This window comes from Pseudorasbora parva, chromosome 16, assembly GCF_024679245.1.
Source record: "Pseudorasbora parva isolate DD20220531a chromosome 16, ASM2467924v1, whole genome shotgun sequence".
Classification (NCBI taxonomy): Eukaryota; Metazoa; Chordata; class Actinopteri; order Cypriniformes; family Gobionidae; genus Pseudorasbora; species Pseudorasbora parva.
In genome coordinates this window covers 34201688-34223381 of record NC_090187.1, presented here as the reverse complement: position 1 = coordinate 34223381, position 21694 = coordinate 34201688, and the positions used below count along the sequence as shown (strand labels likewise).

General features: G+C 38.9%; 1 protein-coding gene across 2 annotated transcripts in view; it reads right to left on the bottom strand.

Annotated features, from left to right (window-relative positions):
- The window catches only part of si:ch211-212o1.2 (uncharacterized protein LOC492735 homolog), a 36645-nt gene that overhangs the window by 14378 nt on the left and 573 nt on the right, over positions 1-21694 (bottom strand). The gene's annotated exons all lie outside the window — the stretch shown is intronic.

The following is a 21694-nucleotide window of genomic DNA, read 5'->3' as shown; positions in this document are numbered from 1 at the left end:
TTATTATTATTATTATGATTATTATTATGATTTGTATTATTAATGACGCGTATTGTTATTTAAAAGAATGTCGTTATTATTTATTTTATTATTTTTATTATTTAAAAGAAGAAGATTGTCATTTTTATTATTTTGTCAGTCTAAATTATTTTAGTCCCAGTCCGTGCACAGCTGCCGGGCCTAACCCTGAAAAGTCAGGTAAAGCGCACAGGCTCGCAACTGGAGGAATACATATGCACAAATTAAATGCTTTGGTATAGTCACACTAATTAAACATTGTCCATGTTGCATAAAATTACTATGTTGTTGTTGTTGTTTTTTACAGTGGGTCATGTAGCATATCTTTGTCAGTGCGTTTTGTGGTGTTAGGAATTGTTTTTCTGCGCATTTTCGCACTGACTGAAAATGTGCGTACACCACCTCCTGAGCTGGTGTAGGATTTGAGCTTGCCGTACGCCAACGTCCATATTGCTAAATCTCAATGTCACCGTGGTTTTGGTTGTACGCAAGGTGTACGCTGGAAATTTGGTGTATGCACTTTTGATAAATGAGGGCCATTGAGATTAACACACATTGCTGTTAGCCTGGTCTTACCAGACTCTCGTACATTTCATTTGTACATAAGAGTCTGGCCACTCTCCATTTACAAGTGTTTACTTCCGCAAAGGCGGTATTCTGTTGAAGTTTAAAACTATTGGACTTGCCCAGAGCCACTCTCGATCTGCCATAACCAATCGCTAACGTTTGGTCGTGACCTTTGTCATAAGCCCTTCGCCTCACCTGTTTCTCACAAATCCGTCAAAATGTGCAGGCCACCTCAGTGATATAACCTAAAACTCATGCATTAGGATTGTGATTGTTATTCATGGTGGACGGGAGGGTTTGTTTATCGGGAACTCACTGCTCACGTGGTCCGTAACATGATTGTATGTGGTAAATAAAATTGTCATATGCTTAGCATGATAAGAATAAATGCTGCTGTAAATAACGGCCCAATTCAAATGTTTACGTGCCTTTATTTTAATTTCTTTGAGCTCTGATGAAACATATTGCTTTTGTAAATACCTGCCAGCATTTTAAAGAAATACAAGTCTAAAGCATCCAAATAACAGCAAAGCGCAACCGTACGGTGCTCTGATAGTGGTGTAAAAGGATATAAAGAGTGAATTTTGAAGCGCTATATTCTTGAAAACTTAAGAGATGTGGATTTGGAAAGCTATTACATCACCACACGACCTTGGTGTTTGTCAAAAGCACTAGGTAACTCTAAAACTTAAAATTAACGCACACATCAACGTCATCGTTCTCAGCCACTCCCTCTGTTCACTGATTGGACCGGTAAAAATTTGTTCGGAGAAAACCTAAGAAGAATACACTGCAGTCCAAGACGTAGTACTGAAGGAAAATTAAAATTGAGTGTAAGTACGTAGGAGAGCAGAGTCAGGCTACAATGCTGTGCCTTTTATTTTGGAACCGACAGAAATGGTGCAACACAATTTTAATGTGAGTAAAACATTTTAACGTTTTTATTTTATTTTTTATGATCTGTATTGTCACATTTTCGGGATCAAACTCGGACATGTATTTGGCCAGGGTTCACAAAGCCCAGTGTCCCGGGGCTATGTGTTTTTCAGACGGACTACCAAACGTAAGCCCGGCCTGCCAACAGGCTATAAATAGTGAAAAAAAAAATATTTTTTTTGAGGTTTGTTGTTAGCTCTCTTGACTTGATATTTGAAGGTGCCCGTTTGTGTGTGTGTGTGTGTGTGTGTGTGTGTGTGTGTGTGTGTGTGTGTGTGTGTGTGTGTGTGTCTGACAGATGGTTTGCACTTATATCCACCGATCGGGCGGGCCAAGTAATAAAAAAAAAAATTCCAATCAATCATGGCTGGATGAGAATGATAAATCATTGTGTTTGTTTGATAAAGACATTTTACAAGCCCTGTGATCGTTTCCCCACACTCTACCAAAACAATTCCCACATGTACTGACAGGGGAGCAGAAGCTCATTAAATATGCAAATCTTATCCAATCATAGCAGTGGGCGTTTACTTTCAAGTCTTCAGTGCAGCACGGCCATCAAAACTAAGTGCTTCTTGATAGAGGCTTAAAACTAGGTTAGAAAATAGCCTATTACTTATTCATTATGATGTTTTTGAATGTAAAAAACTCACAAATGTCATAAGTTGACCTCAGGAAACAGTATAAAAAAAGTTAAAATAAAAAAACTGTTCATGAACCCTTTCACAGGCTGATCCACAGCAATACAGAATCTACATTCAATGAATTCAAAATAAAAACAAACATACAACAAATCTTTATTTGTACTTGTTAAAACAGTCCATCTCAAAAAAAGTCCTTCAAAGTTTGTCCTAATGAAAGAAAAAAAACAACAACATGTTTTACAGTCAAGGGACTAAACCTTGTAAAATGTCTTGTAAAAAGTTTACTTAAAAATAATTCCTGAATAAAGACAACAGATCTTTATATCCCTGTGTTTTTATTGTCTCTTATAAACTCCCAGTGTGACTAGTGCGGTTACTCACAAATTGAACCTTATTGTACAATGTTACCAATTTATAACATTTGAAGCTACAACTCTGGTAAAATGGGAATTCTTTTGCTGTGGCGGTGATTTTACTGTACAAGCGTTCCATGAAAAATATACTGTAACACTCTAAATAGACCATCAGGGGGAGGAAGACAATAAATGTTGTTCTGACTCATCATGTCCATGTACAGTATCAAGTTAACACAAATTAAAAATGAATGGTTTAAATATAGCAATGCATACTGATGGTTGTTATAAAGCCCACATCCATTTTCTGATGGCACAATGGATTGTGTATTTTGACTACATGTGGTAGCTCAACAGGAAGTGGAGGCATGAGGGAGTCCAGGTGCGTGACTGTGAGAGATCAAAACTAGACATTGAGCCACTTTCTTTACAACAATATCACAGCAGCCTCAGATGTGGTGTCGAAATCTGAACGAGTTTTGCATGCAAGCGCTGTTAAAGTAATGATTTTTGTAGAGGAACAATATTACCGCTCTTATTACAGAATATCACGGAAAGGAGAAGTGGGAAAATATCCACCGCTGTTCAACACTTCACATGACACCATCTTTGAGAACTTCCAAAATTATTCAGAGACAGAAACCTGAAATTAAAAAGAAAAAAACCATGTACCCATTCCAGCACTTGCATCCTCTCTTAACGGCCTTTTTTCTTTCTCACACACAGACATGTGCGTACACACACACTCTCGCAGCAGTGGGGCCGCTGTCAGGTGATCAGCGTCAGTCCTTGGATCCTCCTGCTCCCCGGTGAGGGCAGAATCTAGGCCAGGCCTCGACAGAGCCGCCGTCGCCGTACGCAGCCAGGAACACCGTCCCCCTGTCCACGGGACCTGAGCGGCGCGCTCATTAATACAGTCCTGACAACAACGTGCTCCCCTGCAACCCCCTGCACCATCGCTCACACCCGCAGCCCCCTTTCCTGCTCGCTGGCGTGGGGAATTAACCTGGGAGGGGCGGGGGGAGGGTAGGGGGTGCTAATAGGCTGAAATTAATCAACGACGCCTGATTCGACGCAGAGGGGCGGCTAGAGTGCCAAACAACGTCCGTGAATGCTAATGGCGTTCTAGCTCTCTCACTCTGTCAAAATGTGCGCAAGTTTCTGCGGCAGGTTGTAATATGCCGTCGTCCATCCTCCAGTTTCACAGAGTTCCACATGCTGATGCATGCAAGCGTGGTTACATAGCTTAAGGTGAAAAACGTAGTGAATTTTTCCCGTGTACGCCATTTTGTTCAACGTCACACTTCTGTAAATTACAAAATGCTGTTTAAACGGGATAGTTCACCAAAATATGATCATTTACTCACCCTTGTGTCATTCTAAACTTTCTTTCCTGTAGTGACATTGCGTGAAAGGGGCTGTCAAGCTCCAAAAAAAGACCAAAACAACCATTCACGTAGGTTATCATAAAATAATGTGCATGTCTTCTGAAGAAATATAGCAGCTTTGTGACGAACAGACCAACATTTAAAACGTTATCCACTAAAAAAAATAAGAACATCTCTGCTAGCTCATAAAAGTAACAAATTAATCAGCTAATTGATTTTTTCCCCCCAGATCTTTTCATTGAATCAGTGATTCAATTGAATCAATGTATCAATGATTCGGTTCTCAAGTTAGGCTTATATAAGTCTGGTTGCTGAATCGTCAGTAAATAAATAACTACTTGAGTTCAATCACACCAATATAAAAGTGTGCAAATAATTTAAGATCACTTTTATAATAGTTTTGAATTATTTAGACCCTTAAAATATCTCCACCCCATTGACTGTTACAGTCAAAATATCAACCAGTCACATTATTAAAAACTGAAAGTCAAACCAGTTATTTTTGATGAACTGATCCTGAAATAAACGAGGGTAGGAAAACTTTTACGGGCTGATGGGGCGTCTGATAGGGTGCTAAGGTCCCGTGCTGAGACGGGGTGAGTGCAGATTAAAAGGGGTGGGGCGTGGAGGGTGTGGTGGCGGTTTATCACCTGTCAAGCTAGCAGAAGTCAGAGAGTGTGAACAGTATGTGTTGTTTGTGCTGTGGAGAGATGGGTGTTTTTTCTGTCTCTATCCTCCACGAACAAAGGGCTCTTTTCTTCGGCGGGCACTCCTGATGGGGCTGCGGCGGTGCGCGGGCCCCTCTGTTCTCAGCGCAGCCGCGGCACTGAAAGAACGGCTCTCACCTCCTCCGGAGAGGCAGACAAAAAGCAACTCACAGACTCAGAATAGCAGCCTTTCAGAGGGTCGGCCACGCCACAAAGTCCTGCCAACATGCCATGACTGAGCCATTCTCTACCCCACTTCACCTCCCCCCTAACAATGCCAAGGGCATCTACATGTGGGCAAAAAGGAAACGGTATTGATTTAGGAACATCAAATGCTGGCCAGGAAAATGAACCTCATATTAGCACACACAATTATATTTAGCGGGATACTTAATGGCACAGACGCACACACACATTGTCCCTTTGCCAGCTCTCTGTAGGCCTGTCTTCAGAGGGGACTTTGGGAAAGAAGGGAGAGACAGGAAAACTGGGTCACGCATGGCGAGAGGAAGAGAAAGAGAGTGAGAGAGAGGGAGGTAGAATTCCCCTGATCAGGACAAATGGATCAGTCACAGGCCTTGTTGCTTTCATCTGTTCTCAGTGGACAACTCAACCTGGGACACACACGCTAACACATGTACCCAGACACACACACACTTTGTGCCATATAATGCTGTTTTTTTTGTGTTTTTTTACAGCCAAGTATGTGAGGACTGACAGTTTTTTTTTTGATACAGCAGAGACCAAAAAAAAACAAAAAACAGTGGACTAGGTGAACAAAACAAAAAAGTTCACCACTAGCGACAAAAGTTGATTATTAGGGGTGTCACGTGAATCATAATCAAACATTAGTGACTCATATTCCTTGAAGATAAATGAGTCTACACTGGTACAGTTTTGTTGAGTCCAACTGAAACAAAGCAATAAAAAGTAGTCTATTTATTGTCTTTTTATGATTTCTCTATGACTGCTTTTCTTTCTTATTGCACTCCATTTAGATTGTAAGTTAAACAATTATATGATCAATAAGTTTGACAACATTCCAATAAAAGTTATGCTATTTATTTTTAAGGTTTACAAGTTTCAACCCATTTTTATAAAACCAGTTTTATGCAATTTAAGTTGAAATGACTTAAAAATCCAAGTTGACTGTACTTGCAACTTTTAGGAACTTTTTTACAGTGTCAAACTGGGGATTTAGTACATAGTACATTTTTACAGATTTAGTAATTTAGTACTGTAATACTAAATCCCCAGTTTGACACTGTAAAAAATATAACACACTACTGTTCAAAAGTCTGGGGTCAGTAAGATTTGTTTGTAAAAACATTAAATTAAACATTTATATGGTTATAAAAGATTTCTATTTTAAATAAATGTGGTTCTTTTGAACTTTCTTGTTATCAAAGAATCATTATAGATTCTTTGATAACTTCTTTTTTAAAGGGGTGGTTCCCTGCGATTTCACTTTTTTAACTTTAGTTAGTGTGTAATGTTGCTGCTTGAGCATAAACAGTATCTGCAAAGTTAAATCGCTGAAAGTTCAAAGCACGGAGATTAGGGCTGGACAATAATTCAATATCAATATATATCGCGATATAATTTTTTTCAATAACGGTGATATGATTTTTAAACACATTTCCGATATTTCGATATGACTGACGTTCAGGGCGCATGCCATCAGAAAGAGCAGAACACGATTGGCTTCTTGCGTGGTGACGTAGGCCTACACCACGGACACGCAGCCAGTGCTCAGCAGTAGTAGGCTGATAGATCCAACGCGGCACGTTTTAGCTACAAAGAGAGTTTCCCTGACCGCAACACAAATGTGACTGAACGAGCTTCCACAAGTAAGGAGAAATAAATAGTTGATAAGAGAAGAAAGACTAGCTTTCTTTAGTGGCGTGGAAGTGGTTCGTCTATCTAAAGCACTATTCGCACGGGATTAGTATTATCTAGGGACCTCTGTGATTTAGAAATGACTCCTCCACATCTGAGTTTTGCGTGGCGCATTCGCACGGGATAAGCAAAGCCTGTGATTTTACTCGAATTTACTGACTTCTCCCGGATATGATGTCAAGACTTTCGTTATAGATAGCTGTATGAAATCATAAACAGGCATCGATATCGTTTTGATTATTTTACAGTAGCCTAATAAATAAATATAATTTCGTTCAGTTAGCGAACAGACGCCATGAACTGAGCTCAGACCAGCGGCAGGAATCAGATTTCATTTATCACGAGTAGGAAGCTGACAATATACGGCGGAAAATTCAGTTTCAAAACTAAATGTAAAAGCGCCTATTTAAACAAGATTGTCATTGTACTATACTGTTCTGTTCTGTTTTTCATTCAGAACAGTATTGATGTTAATATTAAACACACCATTCAATCAGATTACTCTCAAATTGATACTCATTCTAAAGTGAAAGTATAATCCGTGTGGGCGCGGCTGCACGGGAATGAACGGTGCGCATTATGAATGTACACTTTATTCTTCGTGAAAGATAAAGATAGATATGCTCACAGGGAGAAAAAAAGCTTGCAAAAAGTATATACAATCCGCCTAATCCTGGCCAAATCACAGAGATGTCGATTCGGACGGGACTAATGTTATCACAGGACCTCTGTGTTCGGCGAAATATGGTAGGTAGGCTAATTTGCGGGGGAATTTTTACTTTACAAATTACAGACATGGCCGATTCGCACGGGATTAAGATCACAGACATTCTCTGCAATTATTACAAATCACCAGAGGTCCCCAGATAATACGAATCCCGTGCGAATGGGGCTGATATTAAACTTGTGCCGGAGAGGTGCCGACTAGGGGTGTAACAATACATCGACATAGCTGCATCAATCTAATGTCTAACAATACGATGCCAAGCGTTACAAATAATCCATGTTGACTATTTATGTAAGAGGCAAGTGGCACATTTGTTTTAATACTTTCCACATTTGCACACAATGGCATGTATTAACACCAATGCGTTCATTCTCGTTTAAATTACCTTATCAAAGCTTGTGAAAGACAGCCAGACATGGCTTCACGAAAATGTATCATTTTCTCCTGTTTAAAGCCTTGCCAAAAGCAGCGTGCACTCATCTCAAACAGAGCACAATAGGCCACTGAATTGAGTCTTCTTTTATTTATTTTTTTGTGCATCAGTAGATAAAGGTATAGTTTTGCATAAAAGGAGAATATAGCGCTATGAATCGTTCTTCACTGAAATTTAAAACTTAAAAGAAAATGCTCAATAAACTGCGTCTGCGAAGTGAGAGTATTGTTTATTTGACGGTGATTTCACATTTCTTGTTCGTATAAAAGCTAAATACAAATAAAAGGTGAACATTAATTTATTTGTACCGTTTTTATTTCTAAAATATTATATAGTTTTATAGGAGGAGGTTTCATAGACTTGGCAAATTAATTTGTCAGAAGTTTGTAGGTACAGAAATCCTTTGTGGCAGTTCTTGGTAGTTTTTCTAAAGCTTTTATATAGTTCATATCGATATCGAAATTATATCGTATCGACCAAAATTAAGAAATATATCGTGATATAAATTTTGGCCATATCGTCCAGCCCTAACGGAGATATTGTCTTTTAAAGTTATGGCAGTTTATTGCCTACAAAAACGGCCGGTTTGGACTACAACAAGCTTCTTCCCGGGTTGGTGACATCATAAACCCTTGCTAGTCACAGCAGATGTGACTTCTGCCCGTAATGGTAAGGGCTTTGGCGTTTCCGGACGACCTGTGCTTGGCACTTCAGCCAATAAAAATACATCAAACTACATTTGGCCATCTAACCAATCTAAGACCATTGTGTTTTTTGGAGGGAGGGGCTTCATAGAAGCAGGAAGTAAACAAGCCGTTCAAAGGACAGTGGAGACAGCGGTGCGGAATAAAGGGAGAATAGAAGGAAAATACGGCGTTTTAAAAAAAGAAGTATTAAGACATGTTATACTGCGCCCCATAAACACAACCAAGCCTAGAAAAAAAACACGGAACCACCCCTTTAAAGAATTGGTTCTAGTTCCTACTCTCACTGGTACCCCCATGCTTTAAAGAGAGAGACAGGTAGACATTAATGTTTCTGTCTGTGTACCCAGTCAGGCCAACCCTGATAAGGGCCACAGATGACAGACACAGGAAAGAGTGACCCCTGAGACCACACCACACCACACACACACACACACACCTTTTAATATCTAAAAAAAAAAAATCTCTAGAGTGACGAGCGCTGAAGGTCACGGCAAGAGGTTGTATGCAATCAGTCAGGACAGAGAGATTGAACGAAAACACGCCGTACCGTAAGCTCAAAATCATGTTTCGCACATTTTTACGGTATGGACTAGAGTCCGGGCCGCTGACCTCGGGAACGCAAGGAGTTAAGCAGGTTTATGGCCTTTAGATTGAAATTCATTAATAAGGGAGAGAGGGATTAAAATGCAGAGAGTGGATTTTAAATATTGAAAATTCACAGCGGAGCCACTTCACCGAGAACTCCATACTAAATACAGCGCTGATTGAGGACGGCGCGGGAAGGGCCGCGTTCAGAAATGGAATTTAGATAATAGTAATTATACGGCTCACCCACTGTCCCTGTCCCCAACTGCCACAAACCACCTGAATTCACACAGAAAGCTGATGGAGAACTCCATCAAATATTAATAACAGGCTGTGTGGTTCCAGTCCAAATGTATTTAGGCGCCCTGGCACGCTTCTATGTGTGTGTAGGCATGCAAAAGAGACTATTTTCCGTATGTGCCGTTAACATCCTGCCGCATTTGACGACCCCCCCATCCCTATCCCCATCCCCAAAACGATCAAGTGTGTGTTTGTGTGTGTGAATCCAGTTTTGTATCATGTATACAGCTGAGGTCCTAATGCATTTAGCTGCCCTGGTGTGTGTATAATTGAGAAGCCCAGCAGGAGAGGTTGCAGGTAGCCAGGTTCCCCTCCTCCTCATCTCTCCGTCTCCCTCTCTTTTCTTTTCTCCCTCTTTCCCCTCGAGAGCCCACTTGGCTTTTGTTTACGCTGCCGGTGAGCAGTTCACGCTGGACAGAGTGGCGCAGTGAAAGCCAAAGCAACACAACAGTATATGTTTTACGTCACATATAGCAGTTTAGCTGCCTGATTCTGCTGCGGCCCCGGTCGCTGAGGTCACAAGCCCAGCTCAGGTGTACGGCCACAAGCTAGCCGTTTAGAACCATGAACCTGTGACCTTTTGACCCCACGGTCAGCGTTCAAGAGCCAGGGGCACTCGGCGGGCATGCCGGGGTCAATGTGGCATGACTTCGATGGGAAGGTGGGATAAATTATATAGCAGGTCAGGCTCCACTGAGTAAGGAGACTCAAAAAGTACATGTAGCAAGAAAAGGAGCATTAAAGATTGGATTCTGGTGCTGCCAGGGGGCAGTGTTGCCCCGGCAGTGGGTCGAGGCTAATAAGATTACATGGCTAGGCAACATTAAGTGTTTGATTGGGCCCGTATGAATAAACTTCAAGAGGAACGGAGTTAGAAATGCAATAGTTCTGCAGTCAGAAAGCGACTGTGAGATTAGAGTAGCTGCGCACCCAGAGGTGTTCGGCTCTCTAAATCAGTGAAAGCTGCATCCAGCAGCTTTAGCAAGAAAAACTGCGGTCATCAGACTGCACAGACCATTAGCCAGAGTCTGCAGTTTGCCACAGAGAAGACAGATTCGGCAAGAACCAGGGTGTAATTTAAGAACTGACTAGTCTACATGTTTTGCTACTTCTTGGAAAAAAGTAGTTACTCTTTTTTGTTTAACTTTGTCACGACAGGTAAATGTCCAAAAGCACAATCTACAATCTACAGATTTAAAGGCAAGTGGTTTAAACACTCACCATAAATAAATTAACTGGATTCCGGCAAGTGACTATTTATCCAGTGTTGTTTCCAACATGTATGGTTCTCTTTTAAAACTAACCATATTTAAATATTCAAATGCAAAAAAATATTAATTTCCGAGCTGTGACAGCGAGAGACATTTTAGTCAATGAATAGTTTACATGATTAATTCTGTTTTTAATAGCGATTCAAATCTCGGCTAATTAAAAATAATTGTGATATTGGCCCGCTGGTTTGTCCAGGAAACAAATCTTCCCTGCTTGGGGTTGCCAGATGTCAAGAGCATAAATCCTGTTTTACTTAATCTTCCCAACCTGGCAACCATGCACACACTCTCTCTCTGGACTGGACAACAAAAATAAAATACTGATGATCTGACAACACCAAACATGTATGTTGAAATTTAACGATGTTCATTGTGAAATTCAGCTCTACCAGAAGTGTCATACAGCTGGTTTGTGTTCCTCCACGAGGCTGCGTGGGCGATTTACTAAATCCGCGAGCAAAACTTCTCTGTGGCAAAATGTGATAAATACAAACATTAATCTCGACCACATTGTTTGCGGTCATGGTTGGTTAATAAATATACTTATGCAACCTCTGAGCTACAACAGAAAGTAAAAATTGACCACCGGGAATTAACATTATAATAAAAGCCCCATCATTGGAATTCAAATTAATTAGCCAGCGTGTTTGTATTGATTTTCCATTTGATGACGCTATCATAGTTGGTTAAATAAAAGTGCATGCGGCACCTTCAGGCATATTTGGTCAAGCAAAAGTGTTCTTTATTACTTTACCCCTTTTGATAATTATATAATAAAAGCAAATATAATTATTTTATAACAAGCATGCATGTGTTCGGTCTTCCAGTTTGTATTACCACAACATCAAAACTAATGAATTTATGAATGAACTGCTTACCTGAAATTTGCTTGAAATATTACAATGCTTATGATAAATTAAATATATTTACATATATTTATTTGTGTGTTTGTGTTAACTTATCTTTCTCTGGAATATTTCTATATCAATTGTGGTTATAATTAAAGTAATAATAATTGTGATTATCAGTTTAAGCATTGTCGTACAGCCCTAGTCTATGATACATAAAATTACTGGATTGTTTCAAAGTAACATCCAAATCCATGGACCGTATCATGATGCTTGTTTCTAGTTACCAAATACTTTTCTGTATGGCAAAAAGAAAGATCTTCTTATGTCACAGGTTTGAAACAACATATGAATGAATATATGAACAGAGATTTATTACTTTCATTTTTGCTGAACTCTCTCTTTTGGCTTCTGTCTTCATGTCCAAAACTACTTCAAATATATCAGAAGTACATCTAATGATGTCGCTCACCACAAAATCTAACATTTCAACCCATCCCCTAATTTCTGAAAAAAAATCTGCAAGACCTATATATAGTGAAATATTACAATTTAAAACTAGTTTTCTGTTTTAATATATTTTTAATGTAATGTATTCCTGTGATGTTAAAGCTGAATTTCAGCATAATTCCTCCAGTGTTCAGTGTCTCATGATCCTTCAGAAATCATTCTAATGCCGATTTACTGCTCAAGAAACATTTCTTCTTATTATGTGCTGGTTAATATACATTTGTGGAAACCGTGATACATTTTATTTGATTAATACATTTTTTTAAAAGCAGCATTTATTTAAATCTACTGTCACTTTTGATCAATTTAATGTGACTAATGTGAAAAGAATGTTTATTCTTTCATTAATGTATTCATAAACTTTTTTTATTAATTATATTCTAATAAAAAGCTCAAATGGATCTACTATCTATTAAAAGCACAAGCTAGTGTTGTGCAAAGAAAGATGATGAGGTGAACAGAAGGAGAATTGTGGGTGTGTATGAATGTGTACACGAGTATGTGGTGCAGCAGGACTGAAGGCAGGGTTATACTCAGTGTCAAGCAGACGTGTCTGGTGTCTCATTCTACTCCATGGCCCGGTCTCCTCTTTGTACTGTAACACACACCCCTGGCCCTGCGCCACCGACCGGAGAATTTGCCTACAAGGCAGCAAGCTGAAAGATCAACTGCTTCCTTTCGGCTCAGGATTATTTGTAACTTATATTTCTTACATGGAAGTGTTGCAATGGCTTGGTTGCTAACTCACTATTTACGGGTGAGAAACAATGGAAATGAACTTCACTGTTTTTCTCAAAAGCATTTCTAATTCACTCTCCAACCAATAGATCTACGATCAGATAAGGAGAGACTCCAGTTGTCAAAAAAGGGACAAGATTTACCTGCTACAAAGTACATTATAAGTTACATTACTAGCGTTAGATAAGAAACGTCAAACCAGGTGTCAAACTGCCTCCGAAAAGTTAGTTGGGATGAAATTTGTTTGCATTAAAAAATTTTCCAAAAAGAAGTGTCCAAATACCTGAAAGGGGTGGATTCTGAAATCAACTGCCACTTCAATATTATATATTGTAAATATATAAATTTAATCCTAATTCAATTTATAATCAAAGTCTTAATCAATATTTATCCTCCTACATATTAAGATGATTTAAAGGATTTCTTCTAGTTTTAGTCTGTATTTGTTGCATTCCTTTTTACTTATTGTTTATATTATATTTAATGAATTTGGTATTTAGATTTTAATTTTTCTTTGCATCACTAGAGAATAATGCTGAGTATTGTCTGTACCTCTTACTGAGACAAAGCATGTTATCAGTATGTTTTGGGAAACTTTCTGGTCTGAGCTGGAGCTCAACCAACTCCAACCGTGAAGAAGCAGCGTATCTGTGCATGTGCGATAGTACTCTTTGTTCAGTACTGGAGGTGGGTGGACTTGTTTTCTGGACAAGATAGCACCTGCTCCAGTCCTGGAAGGTCACTATGTGCCTAATTCCAGGGTGAAAGCATCAACAATGGAGATCTGATTAACTGACCATGGGCCTCATTCATGAAAATTTTGTAAATATATAACTATATTAATGAATTCCAAACATTTGTAAATGGGGCGCGCGTGCACACGCATTAATAATAAGCATAATTCCCGCCCATGAGTTACAACTACGCAAATGAAATGTCCAGGACCGCTGTGGAACCTTCTAAACGTCCTTCTGGTTTGGCTAAAGATCTGCTAAAGAGACTTATTGGCCATATGCCTAGCAATACATTTTCAATTATTGTGTGTCCACTAAAGCATTTTAGACAGCTAAAAAACGCCTGGTGCTTTTCTGAAAATGGCCAGCTGGTGGTGCTTGTAAGTGCTTTGTAAGCACAGCGTTTATCCAGCTGAGATACTTTGGTTGCTATGATACAGAATATCTACGGCAGTAATGTGTTACTAGTAGGCCCTCTAATTTTGAAGAATATTAAATATAAAAAATGCAGTAACTAACAATATTTACTTCTCCATAGTTGTTCAGTCATTGTACAAGTGGGATGATTGGTCGGTGTAGTATTTGTCCCGCCCCTCCTCCACTGTCATTGGACAGCTGGGTAAAGTGACAGTGACCAGTTTTATCCAAAAAATCATATTATCCTCTTTCGTACCAACTAACGCTTTAATAATACAAACATTTGCGTGATTTCGTTTTTCATGAATGAGGCCTATGAATGGTTTCATGAATGATGACTAACTATTTTCTCTTAGGTCAATCAAAATCCTTCAACCTGTAATGACGTAGAAGACCTTGAAAAGAAAATAATTGTGTTGAGAAATTGTATGTATGCATGCAGAGAGGGGTGGGGGGGTTGGGGGGCTACGAACTCCTTGTGAGACTTGAAGCTGGCTTCTGCTGATGAACCTACACTAAGAACAGCACTATTCTTCAGTATGTTCTTTAATTAATTGCATTTCTGACTGGTCTTGGATCCCTTACAATAGCTCCTTTCACTTCACTTACATCACGGAGAGAGGAATAGCGACGGCATTCAGAGTCATTCAGAGATTAGATTAACAAGAGCGAGTGATGGGGAGTGAACCTAAGATCACAGGGTTAGAGGTGGACACGGCAGCTGCCACCTAAAGGCTCTCGGTGTGAATTTCTTCAGTACATTTCCATTTCCAGGGCCACCAAATGCCCTCAGACTGATCAAGGTCAAGATATCACCAACTGAAATGACACGGAAGGTAAACAGCTGGATTTCAAGAGGTCAGACGTAGTATAGCCTTTACACAGAAGTTCTGTGCTCATTTGAAACAAACCCCTCAACTTAAGAAATAAATAAAGTATATTATCACTCAGAGGTGTAACTTAATGTTATATATTTTGTTGACTTGTGTACTTACAAGAATATATAAATCAAGATGTACTTACAACAATGTATAAATAAACAAATAACCAGGATATATACACCATGTCCATTTGTCGCATATCAATGACATCAATCCTGCCTTACCCTGGGTTTTATTTTGTAGAAACACCAAAGACGCTTTAATATATTATGTGTTTTATTAGACAAATGAGCAACTGTTTGGATACATTCATCGACAGAAAACTGATCATTGTTATACAGCTCAACACAGTTAGTCTTGTTGTTTAAATCTAGTTTCCTTGATTTCGCGAGCCGAGCACCATGTTTTACCATGACTAATATCGATCCAGCGCACTGCAGTGAGCAATAAGTGTCTCATAGTAACGCACAGAGAAGCATTACGACATAACTTTTAACACACAAAAACAAATATGATAAAACAGCACTGCGTTACCCCACATACACATAACCAGAAGAAAAAAAAAGTTTGTCTGCGGCATAATAAAAGCTCCGCAAAATCATGACGTCATCAAACTGCACCTTTGCTTTGGGTAAGCAACGTCTAGTGGTGAAAAACAGCATATTGTGGCTTTAAGCGGTTTTGTTGCAAGTGGTCCACATATTGCCAGAGGTGGACAAAGTGCACAACTCTATTACTTGAGTAAAAGTAAAAGTACTACTGGTCAAATATTACTCCGTTACAAGTGAAAGTTGTAAAAACAGAAGTATTTGTTTTCAAAAGTACTTAAGTATCAAAGTAAATTTCCTTTTTTATGCCAATGCCTTATTTTATTATTGTTGTATAAATGCACACTGCCATCATGGTTTAAGCCATTCAGTGATGCTCCATCTGACATACTACCATACGACTAACTTAAACTCATTTAAATACTTGTATATAAGTTACAAAGCTCTTTACAAAGCTGCTGTCACTTTAAGGCCGAATGCTCGGATCCAATACACTGATACACATCTGATATTCTCCCAACTTTACCATTCTCTTTCTCCCAGATGTTTATATTTTTAATATTTTATAAGACATGCACCAAGTGTATGCCAACTAAACTAATCTTGATTTTTTTTTAAACTGAAACATACTTTCAAAGTATGGCTATGGGTGCACACACTTGTGCCTAAGAACCGTCTTCTTCCATTTTGCTATGAACTGATCAGTGTTCAAAAAAAGTTGGGGAAATGTATATGACTATAAGAGTGATTCCTGATAGACTGTCTGCAACAACAACAACAACAAAAAACATTTTAAAGATGGAAAAAATTATCCTCCGAATTTCAGAGCTGCTACAGAAACGACTTTAGACCTAGATAGAAATGTAGTGGAGTAAAAGTCTTATTTTTCCAGAAAAAATAATACTCCAGTAAAGTACAGATACTCAAAAAGTGTACTTAAGTACGGTACTCAAGTTAATGTACTTAGTTACTGTCCACCTCTGCATATTGCAATTTATTCTGGCCCAGAATTAGACAGGAAGAAACCACCTGACCAGAATAAAACAATCAGCCATAGTTATTATAGCTATATGTGCAGTTTAGGAGTGGATATTCTGAAATAGATCATATCACACAATAGCAGAGTGGTGTGAAAACATCTCCACTAACAGATATACAGAAAACACACACGACATTCTGTGATGAGAAGAAAACATTGTGTGATCAGACGCTCTGCCCATACAAATGGATAAATAACTATTAGTATATTTAAAGATTCGAAGGCAAATCCAGCGATTATTTGAATTCATCATCAAAAGCGTTCACTGGTATGGAGGACCAAACCTGCAGAAATTAAAAATAAGTTAATGAACGATACTCTGGATCAACCCTGTGCCTGGGACAACCCTGTGCCAAAATACAATGTTGTTTCCATGCAGAAAGATAAAAGAAAAAATGCATGTGCCCTTGAACTGCAAAAAGTTTCACATTAACTTGAAAGCCTGCATGTGGACGAATCCATTAAGCATAAAACACAAAGGTGCAAGTACAACAGGAATGTCGTCGTCGATTGTTATGGCAGAACGGATTCCGACACAAAAGAGTAACGCTTCTGGTGTGCAGTGTTGACACGTTGTTGGCTTATCTGCAGGATTGCTGGCATAAATAAATATAGCGGTGTTTGGCGGCTGATAAGCTTAAATCACATTCGCACTTGTAGGTCAGTGTGTTTATAGTGTATTCCAGCCGTTTAAACCCTGTATCGTTCCCCTTTTCCGCACGGTTCCAGCTTTTCTGTAGTCAAGCCATCAGCCTGCCACAAATAAGGAGCAGACTTAACCGATTGGAGTCAAGATCGCTGACTGCATAGGAAACTAGATCTTGCAATGTAATACTATATTGATCTCTTTTTCTCTCAAACACACACAGACACACGCACGGCAAGTGCATCGGTAACCAGAGCTTGGCGGCTGGCAGAGGCGATGGGGGAAACAGAAAGTAGCCTGTAAATCCTGTTTACTTTGCGGCGAATCTGTAAAGTGGGATAAGAAGCACAAAGAGCAGTCAGTGGTGCATGACACGCAGACATATGGCGGGGAGAGGCGTCCAGCTGTTTCGCTGTCCTGGGGTTACAGTAATGAGCCGGAGGCTTCATTGAGCAGACTGAAGCCTCATCAATTCCTTTTCACCAGTAAGCCTCAACACTTCCAAACGCCATTCGCGCTCACCTCATCTCAGACACGCGCGTGCACAAACCACCCTCAGACAAGCCTCCGGAGCGTCTGCTTTTAGCATCCTTAACATTATATTCTACGGCTCAACCCTCTGCTCTCCATGGCCTCTCCAGATGGACCGCAGTTCAGCATCAGCTCAAGCCGCTTGAATTCCGTCAGGAGTCTCTTAGGTAGCCCAACCATTGGATTCCGAGACTATGGCACTTTTTGTGGATAAAGGATCGAATTAAAAGAAAAATACAAGGTCTTGAGGTGGACAAGACCATTTGGGGATGCTGTGGTGTACTTAAAGGATCAGGAATGGTAACCGCAAGGTTGATGGTTCGATCCCCGCATGAGTCATCGCCATTTTGAAACCACATGGTGCCATTCTCTGGTGTGAAAGGCTAGGAAATATTCTTACGGCGACATGGAAATAAATAATCTATGGTTCCAAATCTTGGTCAAAATGCACTGATTTGAAGTTTGAATAATACGGGCCCAGCCCACATTGAGTTAGAATCAGTCGACCCATCTCTCCGGACTAAGCTCTAAAGCTCTTTTTATAAAACAATCAAAATTTCTTTCAACCTACTTGCTTTTCCAGTTCTATGCATTTATGAGAATCTCAATTAATTTTAACTTACTTACATTCATATTCAAAATGCAGAACATCCTGTTTGCTACAACAATTGAAAATCAATTCAGAAAGAAATGTAAAATAAATATTTCGTCTTCTTAAAGACAAGGTCCAAATGAGGAACATTTAAATAAATAAAAAAATGTATACTTTTATTTAGCAAGTTTGCATTAAATGGATCAAAAGTGACCGTGATGACATTTACTGTATAATATTACCCCAAAAATGGAATGCTGTTCTATTCAAAAAGAAAAAAAATGGGCAGCATCACTGTTTCAACAAAAATATTGAGCAGCACAACTGTTTTCAACATTAGCTGTGCTTCCATCCACACATTTTTATGTGAATTTTGGGATATCGCTTACTTTTTTTTTTAAAGCGGTGAATAGAAATGGCACAATGCGCTCAATTGAATATGATGGTTTTTTGTCCTGTAAGAAAACATGCGCATAAACGGATAGAAACACATGTACCAAATAAACTCTTTGATGCGTAACTAAAATCTCATGTGACTCTGCATGATGGGATGACATAACTGGACTGACCGATCTCGTTGCACAGCATCTGAATGTTGCTTTGGTCATTCTGAAATGCCTCAGCCAAAGTCTATTGTCAAAGTGGTTTGGTACAATTACCTCCCATTACGGTCTTACACGACTGCATCCCCAAAAAGCAAACATCCGCCTCTGAAAGCAAGTTAACATGAGCGTGTTTATTGCGTTTCATCTGCCTGCTCTGAGGCGCAAGTTATTATATGAAAAAAAGACCCCCGGTGGCTTCTCCTACAGCAGCAAATTTCATTTCTCTCAGTGATATTTGGCACCAGTTAATCAGGATGCTATGATTTTGTTCTCTTCGACTTACTGGAGGGAAACGGTGCTTTATTTCTAAATGTTTTATGTGATATTCCAAGTTATAATCGCAATACAATGTAATATACAAACACAATATTACTGTGTTTACTGTATTTTTGATCAAATAAGCGTTTGAACTGTGTCCTGTCCATCTTAAATGTATATTCTTGCCATGAGAATATATCAGTAGGCAAAATATTGCACTACTATGAAATATTGTTTTTCCCCACAATCCTGTACGTCATGGACGATAAACTTTGAAAGTGTGGTAATTACAACTGCAAACAGCATGCAAACCTCAGCACAAGCAAAACAACAATCCCAGCATACTTTCCTTGAGAATCCCACAGTTAAGCCTCTCCGACATGCACCTCACAGCTGGCAGATACTAAACTCGACTGAGCTCATCCAAAAATCCCATCCACGATCCCACCCAACCCCCCTTCACAGAGAGACGCATCACAACATTATCTTATTAACCTCGCGAAACTTCTCTCAAACGTTCTCAACATGGCCAAGTAATTTACATGCTGGACGTGCCGGTGGTAGCATATGTTTAACGCGCTGGGTGCGTCGCCAAAGAAAATGAAGTGGTCATTATCATTCTTAATAGCATTTTGAGTTAAATCGATGTAGTTTTAATTGCAGCTGCAAACTACTAGCATCCCATGACACAATGAGCGAGAGGACAGTGGAGGGGGATGTTCCCTGCTAAATCTTGTTTTAGTTGGGGTGGGAGTGCGGGTTGGGGGGTTAAAGGCTTTTTCCTAACACTGCTGATCTCCGGCTCATGATGTGCAGAGATGGAGCCGTTTTCCATTAAGCCGAAAGTGGAACGAAGTCAAATCTGAAACGTGCTTTCATTTGTTTATTTGGTGTTCCGTGTTGGACTCCCCACCGCAGACTCAGGTCAAATCAAAAAACATCAGGGAAAGCACAGCTTGTTGAAGATGTAGAGCAACTGAGAACATCACAGTGTAGAGGTGCAGTGGACAATTAATCGCTCAAAGGTCACGATCTCGATTCGAAAATCCACGCAATCTCATTCTTAAATGACAAGGATTCTTCTGTGTCTATTTAAACATTTGTCAAGTACGATCACAGCGAACAATCAGATCTGCGTTGGCGCTGACCCAGAGAGAGCAGTTGTCATGTATAGGTATGAAACACACGGTATCATTATTTCTGTGATACAAATATTAATATTATAACGAAGTACTGAGATAAAAGTTTATATTTCGGAAAAAAACACTGATGTCTACCTTTTGAAAGTAACTTGGCTCTTCAAATAACAATTTTGTGGCTTAGAAACATGTATTTGTCATTGAATCCTTCATTCAAAAAATGCATCCAGTAATGAAGTGAAGTGTTTGAGCAAGTCATTAAATCATTCATTTAAACCGTTTTTTGAAAAAATAATCATTTACACAGAATAATTTCATCACACAGCAATTTTGCATGCAATTTTTTTGTTTAGTTGTGTGTTCAGAGTCGTGTGAGAATCGCAATCTGTTTGAAACCAAATCAAAATGTATCCACAATGGTGCAGCTCTGTCACAAATTATATCAATAACTTTGCCAGTAATTCTAGATTAATGCAAGCTTTATTTTTAAAATCACTAAAGCATTTATTAATCTCAGTTAATGTTAATTTCAACATTTACTAATACATTATTAAAATCAAAAGTTGTATCTGTTAATATTATTTAATGGATCTTCTGACTTAACATGAACTAACAATGAATAGTTGTATTTTGATGAATGTTAAATAAGATGAATAAATATGTAACAAATGCATTGCTCATTGTTTGTCAGTGCATTTACTAATGTTAACCAACGGGGCTTCATTGCAAAGTTACCAAATTCATTTATAGAATTTCTGGGGAACATTTCTATCTGCATATCAAGTAACAGTCCTTAAATCTATAAATAAATGCACTTTATGACATGTAAAAGTCTCCAAAGAGACATAAAACCGACTGTCTATAAATGACCATGTATTTTCCAGACAAGAGGATAACTATTCCCCTGATCTTAAAAATATTAAAACGTAATAAAAAAAATCTATAATATTTCCAGGACTTCCATATAACCCTAAAACATTGGCATATGCATGCACATTTGTCAACAACAACAACAACAACAACAACAACAACAACAACAACAACAACAACAACAACAAAACACTCAAAAAGCTATGAGTCATATGCACTAAATATAGAAAATAAAAGGTGTCCATGTATAAATATGTAGCTTTTGTGCAGTTAATCATTACCAAAAGAAACCCAAACCAACATAATGACATTTAATAAAATAAAAATCACAATTCACTTTTATTTTATGAAAACAGATGACAGACAGATGTCATTCTGCCCATCTCATTTATGTTCCAATCTTCTTCTTTTTAAAGGTCCAGAAAATTAAGAGGATAACAAAATAATGACAAAATGTTCAATTATGGGTAAACAACAGTTCCTTAAAGAGTTGCAAATGATTCTCTTGTTCTCGTTTGCCAAGTGTAATTTCCTTGTCTAGATTTGAGTGCACAGTGTTCACAATTAGCACATACATAACACACACATGCAACCAATACTCGCTGTTATATATCTGCAGAGGGTGTTATACAAGCACCAATATTCATATTGTGTTGACGGCATTCATGCACTGCAGTCACATGTTATTGATCTCAAGCTGACCTCTATAACGCAAGGCTACATGCAACTTTTGTGCGCGCGCGCGCTTCCCGGCCTTTAGTTTGGCCCGATGCTGCTGCAGCGTGAAACAGCAGGAGAATAAT